Here is a 17,050-nt window from a genome sequence, read left to right as displayed (position 1 = left end):
GGTACGATTTGGAGAGATGTTTTTTCCCCTAGAAATTTTGATATACGATATCCAGTAAAACAGGTGAGTTAACAGAACTTACATTGCTTAGTGATACTCTTCTTAAAATCTAACTGCTAGTTTACTCAGACTTTCATCTTAGACCATGTCATTAAGACCTTCTGTAGCCCCACACACATTCCCCATATTCCCTTTACCTCTCCAGCTCACTCTTGCTGGCTCATTCTCACTGATCTTGAAATAGTGAGGTACCTTAGGACCCTACATACACATCTCACTTTACTCATTCCCTAGATCACTTTACTCATTCCCTAGACTGATAACTGTATTTGTGCCCAGAATTCCACTGACCCTCACACTGCCATCTATTAACTGTCTGCTTGGCATCTTCTCTTATAGCCTTATCATCATCCTCACCACTCATCCACCTCCCACTGGCTCCCCTTGCAGTGCAGTTTTTCTTTATCTTGGTGCTGGCACAACCTTCTACTCTATGGTCTAAATCAACACCCTGGAAGTCATTTTGACTCTTGCTCTTTCTTATGGTAAGGCCAGTGAGTTGCTGTATCTTAATCATATGACTTCCTAGAATCTAACACTATTCTCTAGACCTAACTGTCCCCTCTATCTAGACCTCTCTCTTCTCTGGCCTGTACTCTTACATTCATTCACCTACCCAGTTTTCGTAGATCTTCGCTACCCTACACCCTACCCTTATGGTAAGGCCAGTGAGTTGCTGTATCTTAATCATACGACTTCCTAGAATCTAACACTATTCTCCAGACCTAACTGACCCCTCTATCTGGACCTCTCTCTTCTCTTATATTCATTCACCTACCCAGTTTTTCTAGATCATCACTACAATATACCCTACCCTACTTCATCAAGCATCCCATTCCCCACCTATAACCCATTCCCCACATATTATTCTGTTTATTTAAAAACACAAACTTGGGGTGGGGTATAGTAGGACACTTGCCTAACATATGTAAAGGCCCTGGGTTTAACCCTAGCACTGGGGAAAAAAAGAAAAAGAAATGGACTGGGTTTGTGGCTCAGTGGTGGAACGTTTTCCTAGCATGTGTGAAGCACTGGATTAGATTCTTAGCACAACATTATAAATAAATAAAGGTCCATCAACAACTAATAAAATATTTTTTAAAAAAGAAACCCACCCATTAACCTAATAATTTTACTCACTACCTAAACCTTTTCATTTCCTTTAAAACAAAGTCCATAGCCTGAGACTTACCATACCTTCCCACTCACCTCTGCCTCTTCCTCTCAAGGCTCTAGCTATGTTGCTATTCTTTCATTTCTCCAAATATCCCATACTCCAATCCTGAGGCTTTTAAACTTGCTACTTCCTCTGCCTGGAACAATTCACTCTTCTCACCTGATCTAATCCATTTTTAGATCAGGGAAGACTAGATTGTCTTGTTTTCCACTAAAATTAAGTTTACAGTAACACCATGACCACTATGGAGACGTAGATTAAGATTTCTTAAATCGTGTTTTTTGACTGATGTAAAGAAATTCCACTTCATGCTCATCCCATAGATTTCAGTAAATATTAGGTTGCTTTACTTTTCTGTTTTTGGTATCAGTTGTTTCATTTGAATGAGACACTATGCTAATATAGGCAATGAGTAGGCCCAGATCTATTCAAAATAAACCATTGTACTTTGAATAAAATCTGAAACCCTTACCAGGGTCTAAAAGTTGTGGTCATCATAACATAATTATTTGTTCAGCATCTTTGGTTCGTTCTCAGTGTCAAGCTTGTTTGCTCACTCAATAACTCATTGATGAACTTCTATGTGCAGAGCACTGTGATGGCTCTAGAGTGATGAACAAACCCACAAGCTCCTTGTCCTGGTGAACTTACATCTGTTGGAGATGATGAGCAAGGAAAAACACATGTGCATGAACGTGCACATAACCACATATGTGAATGAATTAACAACTGCAAAGTTCTATAAAAAATATATATACAGTACCATGAAAGAGAACAACAGAGATTTAGCTAAGGTAGGTAGGAAGTCCTTTCTGAAGAGGTGACATTTTAGATGAGACCTGAAAGAATGAGCCATCATGGAAAGAACATTCCAAACAGAAAAGCTATGTTAGAGCCCAAGAAAGGAAAACAGTATGTGCTTAACGTGCCAAAGGAAGGCCAGTGTCAGCAAAAGTGAGAGTAGTTCAGAGATGAGACTGGAGAGGTAGAGGCTACATGATGTGGAGACTTTTAGACACTGGTAAAGGTTTCAGATTTTATTCAAAGTACTATGGTTTATTTTGAATAGATCTGGGCCCACTCATTGCCTGTATCAGCATACTGTTGAAACAACTGATATCAAAAATAGAAAAGTAAAGCAACCTAATATTTATGAAATCTATGGGATAAGCATGAAGTGGAATTTCTTTGCATAAATCAGTAAACATAATTTAAAAAATCTTAATCTATGTCTCCAAGCTTTTTTCCCCCTTTTATCATAACACAGCATCAGTCTCCAATCTCTCTTCTCTAGATATTATTGTCAAAAAAGTAAGCCAGACTTGGACCTGACTTTTCTTTCATTGTCCTCATTCTCTAACCTACTAAGGTCCATAATTATTCCTTGAAAAATGCCATGTCTTTACTAAAGTGATGTGTGTGTGTGTGTGTGTGTGTGTGTGTGTGTGTGTCCTTTCTGACTACATCATTTCTGCATTTCTGCCAATTAATACAGATCAGCACAACAGAAGCCTCAGAGCCCAGATTCTCCCCAGGAAGATGTGGGGATGAAAAAATTAACCAATTTTCAGTTTTATTTGTCTTAGTTTGGTTTGGTTTGGTTTGGGATTTGTTGCTATTGCTGTCAAGAAGTAAAAACAAGGAGAATTGTAAAGAAGGAAAAAAGTGGATGGATGCAAGACCCACCTTCTAGGTGGTGATCAAGAGTCAGAGAACTTCATTGGGGAAGTCCTCCAGGTTTCTGTCTTGAACACCAGGGTGAAAGATGGTCTGTTTGTAGAGATGAACCAGAGTGGAGAGAGGAACAGCCCTGGTGTTAAAACCAGTTTCAATTTGGACATATTAAGTTTGAGGGTTTGTTTTTGAATAAATTATCTATGACTCATTAAGCCTAGTGAAGTAGTACCTGCCTGTAACCCCAGTGATTTGGGAAGCAGAGGCAGGAGGATAGCAAGTTCAAGACCAGCCTCAGAAAATTAGTGTGGCCCTGTCTCAAATAAAAAATGAAAAGGGGGGGGCTGGGGATGTGGCTCAAGCGGTAGCGCGCTTGCCTCGCATGCGTGCAGCCCGGGTTTGATCCTCAGCACCACATACAAACAAAGATGTTGTGTCCGCCGAGAACTAAAAAATAAATATTAAAAATTCTCCCTCCCTCCCTCTCTCTCTCTCTCTCTCCTCTCTCACTCTCTCTTTAAAAAAAAAAAAAAGAAAAGGGGGTGTCGAGGTTGTGGCTCAGTGATAGAGCACTTGCATGTGTGAGGCACTGGGTTTGATCCCTGGCACCACATAAAAATAAACAAATAAAACAAAAGTATTATGTCCACCTACAACATATATATATATATATATATATATATGTATATATATATATATATATATATATATATTATATAATGAAAAGGGGCTCGGGTGTAGCTCAGTGGTAGAGTGCTCGTTCGCCTTGCACATGTGAGGCACTGGATTTGATCCTCAACACCACATAAAAATGAAATAAAGATATTGTGTCCACCTACAACTAAAAAATAAATATTGAAAAAATGAAAAGGGTTGGGAATGTCATTCAGTGGTAAAGCACCCTGGGTTCAATTCCCAGTACCAAATAAATAAATACAGTCATCAAAAAGACAGTTGAATGGATGAGACTCAAATTCAAGCCAGGTGGCATAACTCTGAGGGTTTTCAGCATGTGGATGTTATTTGCAGTTTTGTGAGCAAATGAGACCATGTAAGGATCTGCCACTACTTACCTGCCTTAGCACAGAGCCTGACATATAGTAAGTACTTATTCAGTAAATTATGAATTAAGCTCCTGTCTCTCTTGTTTCAAAGGCCTGGCATATGGGGCAGGTACTCAATATTATTTCCTGAACTTTAAAAACTTTTCCACTGGAGTATGATAAAATTAAAGGCAGGAAATATATTTTATTCATTTCTGTCTCTCCAATACCACACATAATAATCTGAGATGAATGAATATTGTTAACTGATGCTATGAAATAATTGATTTCTAAGCCTCAAAGTAATTTTATTATAAATTTGTCTGTGTTGATTTTTCTGAGACAAATACATCCTCATTACAAATAATTAAATATAAAAATTTTAATTAGAAAATAAAATTCCACAGACCCCAATCTTTCATTTTTCCACTTTTCCATGTATAAAGTAATATACATTTATAAGTTTTTTTTTTTTTTTGCAGTGCTGAGAATCAAACCCAGGGCCTCATACATGATATACAGGTGCTCTATCACTGAGCTACACCCCAGCCCAGCCATTTATAATAATTTTTTTTTTACTTTATAAAATAGAATCATATTATGGATATATATTTTTGTTCTGTTTTGGTTTTAGAACCCAGGGCCTCACACACACTAAGCAAATGTGATACCACTGAGCTATATCCCAGACATTAATACAATTTTGAAACCTAGGGAATTTTTTGTCCCTTAAACATATCTAGGACACTTTTAACTCAATATATATCTAGATTCACATTCTTTTCAAAGAATACACAATGTTGGCCAGGTGTGGTCTCATACTCCTGTAATCTCAGTCACTCAGGAGGCTGAGGCAAATTCAAGGCCAACAACAGTAACTTACATAGATCCTGTCTCAAAATAAAATAAAAAGGGTTGAGGATGTAGCTCAGTGGTAGAGCACCCACATATTCAATCCCCAGTACAGGAGGATAGATGGCAGGGGGGGAGGGGCGCACATGGTATGGTATTCTATCATTTGGCAGTATTATACTTTAAACAATCTCCTACTGTTGGATAGTTAGGTTATTTTCACTTTTTGCTATCATAGTGGTATAATATTTTTACACTTAATATGTTTTCATTCTTGTGTAAACATTTTACATTTAAATATTATATAAAAGCTATATGTGGGCTGGGGGCAAATGCTTCAAGGTCAACATGGACTGTCATTTAAGGGAATATTTTTTCTGGAGGAAATTCCTTGAAGTGAAATGTGATTTACAAAAGTATACATTTTAAAATTTGATAGATTGCAATGCAATTTTGGAATCATCCACAGAAAAAAAGTTTAATGTGGTTAAAAAGAACCAAGCACACCCATTTTATAAGCTTTAAATGTCAGCAGAATTTAATGAAGTACTTTCCTTATGGAATTATTGTTCTAAGAGGTAAAACAGACTGAAATAAATTCTACTTTTCCATGGGTCCTACCTGGCTTCATAATTAATGCTAATATAGGCCATTTTAAAGACTAAATTCCTAATTTTTCTAGAAAGCAAAATTAAATTCTCTGAAGAAGCTATATGATTGGTATTGCTATAGAGGCAAAAATGTAAACCTACAAAGAGGTCCTTGGTCTTATTTATCTATAAGAACTGAAGGAATTATCAATTAAAAACAGCTGCCTAAACCACATGATCTTTGGTAACTGATATCTGAGTTTATGACTTAACTGTTTATAGGAGATCCAACCTCAAGGTGGAGTTTGCCCTACAGGTTATGAGAATAGTTAGAGAAAGAATCTACTCAATCATACTCCAGAGAGAAGAAGGTCCTAGGGCAGGAAGATAAGTAACTTCTAGAGTACCTGAGTTATATCCAGGTCATAAATGACCTGTAGGATCTATCATCATGCTTATCTAAGTAGGTTTTTCTTTTTTTTTTTTTAAATTGCTGATCATCTTACCCCATAAGGTTGCTCCATATTCTCTCCTTAAATTCCTTACTACATAGCAGACAGTAAGAACTTCTTTATAAACTCCATTCCAGAGAGGCCAAAACTCAGCCAGAAATAGACATTTCTCTTCCAAAATGATTGTAAAGAAGTCTTTAAGTTTTCTGTCTCTATGGTGACAGCTTGATGAAGGTAGCTGAGGACTGGTCCATGAAATATGCCTTGCCCTTTTAAATTCTATAATAACCACTCATCATGAGCTCACAGACACCGATCATTGCTGCGTAACAGCAATCACTTCACAACTACTGAACCAGAGCTGGGAATTCCTAACAGTGGGAAGCAGAAGAAAGAAAATGTCCAAACAATATTGCACTTAATTCATTCCTTCTTGTCCTTTTGCCCTGTAGATATAGTTGAGTCTTGCTTTAATGACATACAGTTAAATGCTGCATGTTGTCAAATATAGAGTCCAAACATTAGCTCTTAGGCAACAAAATTTGAGCTTCTATTATGTACCTGATATTGGGCTCTTTACAAATACTCTACCATTGTCAATAAATACTTGCAAATGATGATAAGAGCACTAATGTAGGGGCTGGGGACGTGTGAGGCACTGGGTTCGATCCTCAGCACTACATACAAAACAAAGTTATTTTTTTTTAAAAAAGAACACTAATGTAATTCAAAGGGGGGATGTTTTCAACGATATGTGGAAGTTAATCCACAAAGAGGGGTGGGGAGATAGAAGTTCAATGGAGTAGACAAAGGGGAGGTGGGGGGATGGAGAAAGAAACAGAAAAGACAGTAGAATGAATCTGACATAACTTTTCTATGTACATATATACCACAGTGATTCTCATCATTGTGTACCTCCATAAGAAATTAATTGAAACAATAACTATGGGTAAATGGCAGAAAGAACAACAGAGGGAAAGAAGCAAGGAGTGGGAGGAGGGAAGGAGAAGAAGAGGTACTGGGAACTGAATTTGAACAATTCAGTCCATGTTTTTATAATTCCATGCTTTTATAATTATGTCAAAATGGATTCTACAGCTATGTATAACTAAAAAGAACGAATAAAAAGTAACCACTTAGCATATTTATTATATTAAATAAAAATGTTTTAATTAGTAGTTATCAAAAATAATTCCATTTAAAATTATTTTCAAAAGAAAATTATTTCTAAGAAGTATACATTAAGAAATATTAAAACAAAATTTAAAAATTTTCTGCATATTGATCATCTGAAAATTTAAGATAGCATAAGCAGGATAATTATTCTTGCCAATTTTCATGCATTTGAGTGAACTTTTTAACCTTATTCTGTAATACTGTGGCAATGGCATTTTTCAAAAAATGTTCATTTACTGCAACTAGATGTGTTCAATATTATCTTTGGTCACAGCTATCTTAAAGTAATTTCTAATAAAAAAAAAAGTAACCTCTAGTAAACAAACAGAAACAGAATACTAATGTCACTTGATTAGCACTATCTTTTCTCGGTATCACTTATTCACACCAGAATACAGAATGAATTAGAAGGGCAGAGTGCAAGAGCATTACCTCCAGTTACACACAGTGGGATATAGCTTAATCCTTATTAATGCTGTCCACAGTCAGTTGAGAAAAGTAACTGAGCCATGGCACCAAGTGGGATGATTTAGGAAATTAACATGTGAAAATTTAACCACTTGCCCCTCCCGTGGTGTAAAGAGCTTAGTTGACTCCTCTGATGTATTGAAAGCATAGGCCTGCCCAGACTTGGTATTTAGAAAACAAGAATCTTTGTTTGACTCAGCTTCTAAGTAGTTATTTCACATGAGGCACAAAAACCTCTTTTTGAAGACCTCTCTTAAGGAGAAGAGTGTCAGTGGATTAACATCCCTCTGACCTATGAATGATGACAACCACCTATCATGCAATTGGTATTTTTGTATTCTTTAAAGCAAAGTCCTTCAAAGTCTCTACTGATTCCATTTTAAGTAATACAGTTCCAAGGAAGTGTTGCAACATAGACTACTTCTCAATCTGTGCATAGTCTATTAATAGTGAGGATGAAAAAGAGGAAACCAAAAGGGAAGTTGAATTCATGCTCAAGATGTAAATTATTAATAAAATGGCAGTCCCAGTCTTCCTTGCCCTCAACCCAAGGGGTTCTACATTAATCAAAGTCTCAGTTTCCTTCACTTCTAACATTTTTTCTTCAAGCTCTTTATTTCATTCTTCTCTTAGGAACTACCCCCAGCTTCTCATCTTTTCCCTCACTGTAATTCTACCCATCCCAAATCTTCTGTAACTCAAGAACAGAAAGAATTTGGAGTGAAAAATAATCTTAACCCAAACGTCCCCTTCTCCATGGTCTGGCAGTTACAGTATTAGCCTGCCGGGGCTTGAAGTTCTAAAACAGGATGAGAATAATGAGTGTATTGGTAGTTAGCATTTAGTGAACACTCACGGTGTGTCAGGCACTGGCCAACCACTATACACATTAGACCACATTTAAACCTTATAGCAACCCTATAAGGGTTATAATATAATATTATTTATAATCCCCATGATTATGAATGAGGAAAAGGAGGGATAGAATTTTAAGTGGATCATTCAAGAATACATGCTAAATGCCAGAGACAGGATGCAATCCAGGGGCCTGAATCTAGGCATATTGGTCATGCCTTCAGCCCCTGTACTCAGGTAGTTTCCCTTGGTCTTTGACTTCAGGGAGGCAGTCTAGCATAGTGGCTTTGGAGCCAGAGTGCCTGTGTTCAATGCCAGTTCCTCCCTTACAACTGCATGATCTGGAGCAAGATTTAACTTCTCACACCATTCTATTGAGGTTTGAACCTGTTGATTCATATAACAAGCTCTCGGTCCTTTGACTGGCACATGGTAAGCACTCAGTGAATCTTGGCTGTTACTATTGCCCAGTCTTGGAGGAGTGCTGCTGACAGGCCCATCTCCACTCCATCTCCACAGCTGCACCTCTAACCTGGACTCTGCCACTGTCTTTTCCATATTAGTTCACACACAGCAGGGAGATGGATCGTCCTCGGACAATTTCACATGTCACCTCCACGTTCAAGAGCCTCTTATGGCTCTCTGCCACTAATTTTATCAGACTCAGATTTCTTATATTGGTGTTAGGTGTATTTCTACGGATTCCCGTTTAACTGTCTCTTTCTGCCCCTCTCCAAGCCTTTTTTACATGCTTACCATTCGATCTTTTGTTAACGTCTTTTTTTCCCTAGAATATGACACAGTGGAATTTTCTTTAATCATTTCATCTTTTAACAATTGTCCCTAGGTTCTCTAAGTATGCTCATGTATTCAATTAAATTTGCATTGATTATTTTTCAAAAAAATCGTCTTTGACTCCACTCAGGGTGGAGTCAGTTAACAGATATCATGTTGGAAATACTCTGCTTGTGTTAATTTACACTTGTTTATATAGCAATTAGTGTTTCTATACATTCTTAATTCTTTCGCAGCAATTTTTAGTCCTCAAGGCCAGAGATCATGGTTTCTCTTTCTTTTTGACCTTCCCTTCATGCTTAAGGCAAGTGCTTCAGAAATGCTACTGAGTGACAGACTGATAGTGTGAAACAGTCAATCCAAGAGAGAAGGGCCTGTTGAAGGTCAAGTAATGTGACACTAGACCTTCGTTCTTTAAGTCCAGGTAACAAATAATGATGTGTTCTGCAGCTTTTGCATCAGGGTAATTTTCAGGATAAGGCAGGTCTCTGCCTCTGACAAACAGGCATTCTTTCAATAGCAGCCAGAAAGCTGATCTCTTAGTTTTCCATTCCTGGGTGTATAATCACATAAAACAGAAGAAGGCAAAGGACAGGCTGCCAGGATATGTATAGGGACTTTGCTGAGGCAGTACAAAGCCAGTAGGTAACCCCACCATGGGGAGAAGAGTCAGGTTGCAACTCCTAGTCATCTACCATAGCAGAGTTAACAACCTGGCAACTTTCCCTCCCTCTACTCAGAACATGTTCCACCTTCCAGACATCTCCCTGAATCCCTGATCTTGAAGAGATCCTATGACCTCTCTCAGTTTCGCACAAAGCAAAAGAAGATTGGATCCATGGTTACCATGCAACTCTGGATGAGTGAGTGACAGTGGAGAGGAGGTCCAGACATTTCAAAGTAACACTTGAAAAGGGACCCAAAGGAACTGAGTCATAGATCACCTTTAGCCATTGTGCCAATTACTTGTTTGGTGGAATGACAAATGGAAAATAGTCATTGAAACCACTGAAATGAAAACTAAATCATTCCAGTTATACCAAGCAGAGCAGAAAAGGCCTGTCAACATTCACACAAAAAGGTAAGGATGATCAAATTCCATGGGGTTTAGGTGTGGCTTATATTTTAAAGGTGGAAAAAAATTTTAAATCCTTTTAATTAGCAAGGTAGAATCGTAGGATTTTGTGGCCAAAAGCATTTTAGAACTCACAAAGTCCAAGTTCTACATTTTTACAAATGGGGAAAATGAGGCCCAGAGAGGGAAAGTACCTTTCTGAAGGACAGAGGCAAGACAAAAGCTCAGGTCTCCTGAATTTCTAGTGCATCCACTGAGCAGAAAAGATGCCTGTACCTGGGTGAGGCTCTCACAATCAAAGTCAATAAACATAATACCTCTACAGAAAAATAAAGTTCCGATGCCTCTACCTCCTTCATGATGGCCCATAACACAACAACTCTTTGTTTTTCTCAAAAGTTCCAGGTTCTCTGATTGGAATGTTGATCTCATGTCCAAGTAAGGAGAAAAAAAGCATGTGATGAAAGAGAAGTAAAGAAAAGAAGAAGTATAACATTAAGGCAGAAGCAGGCTCCTCCTCCTCATTCTTTCTTTAATCTCCTTTTTGTTTTGTTTTTGTGGTACTAGGGGTTTGAACCTAAGGGTGCTTTACCACTGAGCACTAAGCATTACATTCCCAGCCCTTTGTAATTTTTATTTTAAGACAGGATCTTGGGGCTGAGGTTGTAGCTCAGTGGTAGAGCACTTGCTCAGCACCACATATAAATAAATAAAAATAAAAGTTCTATCAACAACTTAAAAAAAAAGAAGTCAGGATCTTGCTAAATTGTCCAGGCTGGCTTGAGTGCGTACTTCTCCTGCCTCAACCTTCTGAGTCACTGGGATTACAGACCTGCACCACCACACCCAGCAAAAGGAGACTTCTTAATGGTTTAGAGGTATTTAGTAACAAAAAGAGTCAGGAGGACCTGGATTCTCCTGGCACTAGTTTGCCACTAAGTAGCTTTGAAAAGTATTTAACAACTCTAGGCTACAGTTTTCCCATTCACAAAATGAAGCCATCCTATGTTAAATGATTTCTAAGGTCTCTTTCATGTCTAATATTTTAGAATAACATTAGGTCAGTATTCAAGACTTGTGACACTAATAGAATTTTATCATATCCCATATTAGTAATAGAAAGGTATCTATCTCTAAAATAACAGTGGTAAGCAAGTAGATGGCTGACTATGAATTTTTTTGAACAGATATTTATTGCCAGACACTGCTAGACTCAGGACAAAGAACACATGGTTTATGCTTTCAAGGAGCTGTCAGCCTCGAGAAAAGACATAGCTATGGGACTCTTTCTTTATACACAGAAAATGCCTTATCTAATGTCTTATCTGACAAAAGATCAAATAAGATTCAAGAGGGTTTGGGTAAGAGGGGCCTCTGCAATGTCCCAATTTCTTTTCCCTTCTTACATCCCACCAACTCCCTTATTATAGTGTGAAGGGCTAAGAGGTCACTGCAAGAACTCATCTGAAGAAAAGTATCCTAGTTCATACTTTCTGACAAAAGTGCAGTTAGACGCTGCACTATCTATGCTGTTCACCAAGACTCCTGTAAACAATAGATGTAAATAATCATCACCTCAAATTTAATCCTGGATCAAAGCAAAATGGGAGTACTCTGGAGGGCATGCCCATTACTCTGCTCTGAAAATGCATATATCTATGGAAACACCTGTTTGGGAAACTGAAGACAAGAAGTGGCCTATGAAGCACAACCTAAAGAATATGATATAAAACAAAAGGATGGAATGTTAATATATCATTAAGAAAATCAACTGGAAAAACTTTAATCTGAGCACAAATTCTGAAAGTTGATTTTCTTCTAGCATAATTCACTATTTACCTTCATGTCACTAACAAATTCATGAAAAGTTTCCTTCATCCTCTTAATTCCACTCAGCCAACTAACACTTATTTTCAGCCTTTTCTAATTCACTTTCTGAACAACCAAGCTTCTCAAAGATTGTCTGCAGCCTACTGACCTGTTCCTTCTTCTTCTCTTTGAGACCTATCTCACTGTAGTCCTTTCACTCTTTGTTTTCTTTCTATACAGTGGAAGTCAAACCAGGGGTCTTGCACATGCTCTGTAGGTACTCCATCCATTCTTTATTAAAACTCTATTATTTGCAGAACATTTCCTGCACAATCCTAATTTTCCTCTATCTTTCCTCCTATTCCTACTATGTCTTCTTTGATGGCTTTCTGTTCCTAATCAGGGTCGCTGTCCTTGAACTTGTCTTAACCTTCACTATATATAGTTCTCTCTTCTGTGAATCTCATGACACTCCCCAAATTTAAACTCTTTCACTTCTGCAGAGAATTCTCAGTTCTAGAGGCATTCTCAAGACTTGTTAGAGTTATTAGCAAGTTGCTAATAACTCTGATATCCCCTTTATTGTAAGATAAAATTTTCAAGTTCTGCTGTTGTACAACACCACATACACAGGTGCAACGTGGCTAAATTCATCACCTCTCCATGTAAAAACCAGAGGAGTGACTAGATTTCAGTTCATGAACAAGAGTTCCAATGGCGACATAGATATGTTATGCAAAGTGAAAGCACAGCATGTGGAGACATGTACTCAGGTAACCTTGAATTACTTTATTATGTCTTAACTTAGGTATTGCCCTTTTATTTGAACAATACCTATTTTGTGCATAAGTTATCCAAATTACAGAAGTGAAGGAAGGACAGGCCTTGAAGAAAATAATGGGCAGTAGAGTCAGCCTCTGAAAAAAATAAAAACCTTTAGAAGAAGAAAAATGTCTGCAGTCAATTCTTCCATGAATAAGATAAGAATAGAAACTTGTGCCACCAAAGCTAGAAATCACATATATCAGGGCTCTCTGGTACCCTCCTCTTTTTTTGGGAATCCACTCCATGTTTAAATTTTATATGCAAATTTGAAAATAGAGTTGAGAGCCTGTCTGATCATAAATCCTAAATCAAGATTAATCATTCAGTATAATGTTGTTGCTTCAGCAATGTCTTATGATTAGGCAAAAATCTTCCTGTCAGCTTCCAAAACGGGATAAAAGTATACTGAGCACTTTACTGCACATTAAATGGTTAGCTCATTACTATAGGGGCAAATTGTAGCAGTAAAGAAAACTGAAATAAGGGGTTGTGTTTGTGACTCAGTGGTAGAGTGCTTGCCTCGTGAGGCACTGGGTTCAATCCTTAGCACCATATAAATATAAAATAAAGGCACTGTGTCCACCTATAACTAAAAAATAAATATTAAAAAAGAGAAAACCGAATAAGCCTAATGGGTGGCACATGCCTATAATCCCAGCAATTTAGGAGGCTGAGGCTGGAGGATTGTAAGTTTGAAGCCAGCCTCAACAATTTAGCACAGATGCTCAGCAACTTAATGAGGCCCTGTCTCAAAATTAAAAATAAGAAGGGCTGGAAATGTAGCTCAGTGGTAAAGTGCCACTGGATTCTTTCCCCAGCGAGTGCACGTGCACGCGCACACACACACACACACACACACACACACACACACAGAATACAAAACACCGAATAAACTTTCAAATCCCACTGAAACTCACCTTAGCAACTGAAAGCAGAAATGGCTAAGAGGAAAACCACACCACAAGAGAACAATTCTCTAAAACATGCTTTTGGCATGGGGCAGATTTTCCCTCTTCTGTCTTTCTATATCTGCACAGATGCCTGCAGGGGCTGGGAGAGGTCTTTTAAAATAGTATACAGACTTAGTATAGGAATATTAAAAGTACAGTTAAGCAATAAATCAATAAAATAAAACAGAGTAAAATCATCCATATGATTCCCCAATTGTAATCAACTTTTCCAACTGTTTTTCTTTGTATCTGTGTATGTATTTTACCCATGAAAAGAGAGTAATATTCATGTTATTTTAAAGCCTGTTTTTTTCACTGATATCTTATGTCATAAAATTCTTTCATGTTTATGTATTATTCTCAGACCATTTTTAATGGCAGTACAGTTGGCTTTGTGTCACTATGTGTTCTGCATTCACAGATTCAACCACCTACAGATCTCAACTATTGTTTGTTTGTTTTATTGAATTTGCATGTCAGACGGTGACACATACCTGTAATTCCAATGACTCAGGAGGCTTAGGTAGGAGGATTGTGAGTTCAAGGCCAGCCTCAGCAATTCAGCGAGGTCCTAAGAAACTTACCAAAACCCTGTCTCAAAATTAAAAATAAAAAGGGCTGGAGATGGAACTTGGTGGTAAAGTGTTCCAGGTTTTAATGCCCAATATAAAAAAAAAATTGTATCTGTACTGAACATGTATAATACAATATGACAACTATTTATATATCATTTACTTTCTATCACATATTATAATCTAGATATGATTTAAAATACACAGAATATGTGTAGGTTATATGTATATATTACACCATTTTAAACAAGTGTCTTAAGCGCTCATGAATTTTGGTATATGTGGTGGTCCTGGAACCAGTCCCCCATGGATACCAGGGAACAACTGTATCAAAAATTTATACATAAGGGTCTGAGGTTGTAGCTCAGTGGTAGAATGCTTGCCTCTAACATGTAAGGTTCTGGGTTTGATCCTCAGTGCCACGTAAAAACAAAATAAAGGTATCATGTCCATCTACAACTAAAAAATATATAAAAAATACATACATGAAATAAAATATATAATTGAACCTTTGTATGAATGTATCATAATTTACTTGCTTCCCAATTCTTGAATGAGGTTGCATTAATGGGCTGAATTATACAATTCAATACTGTATCCCCAATACTGCAGACTGTGACTGTATTTGGAGATAAGATTTTAAAGAAGGAATTAAGTTAAAATGAGGTCATTAGTGCATCCTAATCCAATAGGACTGATGTCTTGGGAAGAAATTTGCACAGAGACATTTACAGACAGAAGACCACATGAGGATACAGGGAGAAGATGACAATATATAAGTCAAGGAGAGAGGCCTCATGTATCCTTTTTAAAAAACAAAATATTTTTTAGTTGTAGTTGGACACAATACCTTTATTTTATTTATTTATTTTTATGTGGTGCTGAGGAGTGAACCCAGGGCCTCACACATGCTAGGCGAGCACTCTACTGCTGAGCCACAACCCTAGCCCTCATAAATCCTTTATGCATAGTTGCATACATATATGAAATACGTATGTGTATTTTCAAACATTCTTATCATTCAGCTATTATGTTTCTCAAAAACAACAGACTTCCAAAAACACAATAATTATTTCAGAGTTACTTTAAGAGGTATGTTTGTTGCTCAACTTAAGTTTCTATAGGTGTTCCACATCTGGGATGATGGAACAAAATGGGTCAAACCATACAGTTTGTGTTGCTCTGTTACGGCAGGCCTAGCAAACTAATATGGTACAGACTGTTTCCATTTATTTTCCAATTTGCAATATATTTTTTTTTAAATCTCTGGACACATAGCCACTATCTCCTTGTAATACATTTATAAACAAGGCTTGTTGAATCAAAGGGCAAGTATTTCTTTTCAGATTCTCAGATGTTTTGTCAAATGATCCAAGCCAAGGGTGCACTTTCCAGATACTCCCAAGGCCACTGGTCTTCCTGGGGCCAGAGTTTTTGTTGTCATTGTTTCAGTTTGGTTTTCTTTGCAGTATTGGGGATTGAAACCAGAACCTTGCATGTGCTAGGCAAGATTTCTACCACTGAGCTACATTCCTGTCCCTTTTTGGTTTTTTTTTTTTTTGGTACCAGGGATTGAACCTAGGGGTGCTTAGACACTGAGCCACATCCCCAGTAGGGTCTTGCTGAGTTGCTCAGGGCCTAACTAAGTTGCTGAGGATAGGTATGAACTTGTGATCCTCCTGCCTCAGCCTCCTGAGTCCCTGGATTACAAAGAGTATGCCACTCATCTGGCATTGTTAACATTTTTAAAAACCTTAACATTTATGGGGTGGTTAATCCTTGCAACTCTCAAGGTGAGCTGGATAATGTAGCCACTACCCAAGCCAAGCCCCTCGTGGATTTAGAAGTTGTGACCTCACAGAATCCATGCTTGAATATGCAGTTTACAATTTTTAGGTGTCTCACGTGACCAGTCTGGTCTTATTTCATCTTTTAGCCTTCAAACTCCAGTTATACTTTTCTTGCGCTTGTCAGGATAGCCCCATTTGCCACAGGTCAACTTCTGAAGGTAGTAGGATTTATAGCCACAGCTGCAGTGAACAACATGTGCCTCTGATTAGGACACTTTCCAAATGATGAAGTTCCCTTCATCATCTTGCTTCTGCTGCTGAAACCAAAGAGCCCTATCCCTTTTTACTTTATTTTGAAATAGGGTCTCACTAAATTGCCCAGACTGGCATTGAACTTGCTATCCTCCTACCTCATTCTCCTGAGCCCTGAGATTATAGGCATGGACAACCATGCCCAGCAAGGCCAGAGTTTTTCATAGTTTTTTTTTCCTCTTTTTTAAAAAATTATGTGTTTTTCCAAGTTATTAGAAACAATATGTTGTTTCTATAATAATAAACTTATTGTTTCTATAATAATAAACTTACTCATTTTTTATATTTTTTATTCTTTTTCGTTATACATGATAGTAGACTGTATTTTGACATATCATACATACATGAAGTATAATTTCCCATTCTTGTGGTTGTACATGTTGTAGAATTATGCTGATTGTGTATTCATATATGAACACAGGAAAGTTATGTCTGATTCATTCTACTGTCTTACCCATTTCTCTCCTCCCTGCCTTTTCCCCACTACTCCCTTCATCCAATCCAGTGAACCTCTTCTCCCCTACCACCTATTGTGTTCGCATATCAGAGAAAACATTTGGCCTTTGGTTTTGGGA

Source organism: Spermophilus citellus (assembly GCF_964194105.1).
Source record: "Spermophilus citellus genome assembly, chromosome: 11".
In the NCBI taxonomy this organism is placed as follows: domain Eukaryota; kingdom Metazoa; phylum Chordata; class Mammalia; order Rodentia; family Sciuridae; genus Spermophilus; species Spermophilus citellus.
Note: the sequence above shows the minus strand (reverse complement) of the source record.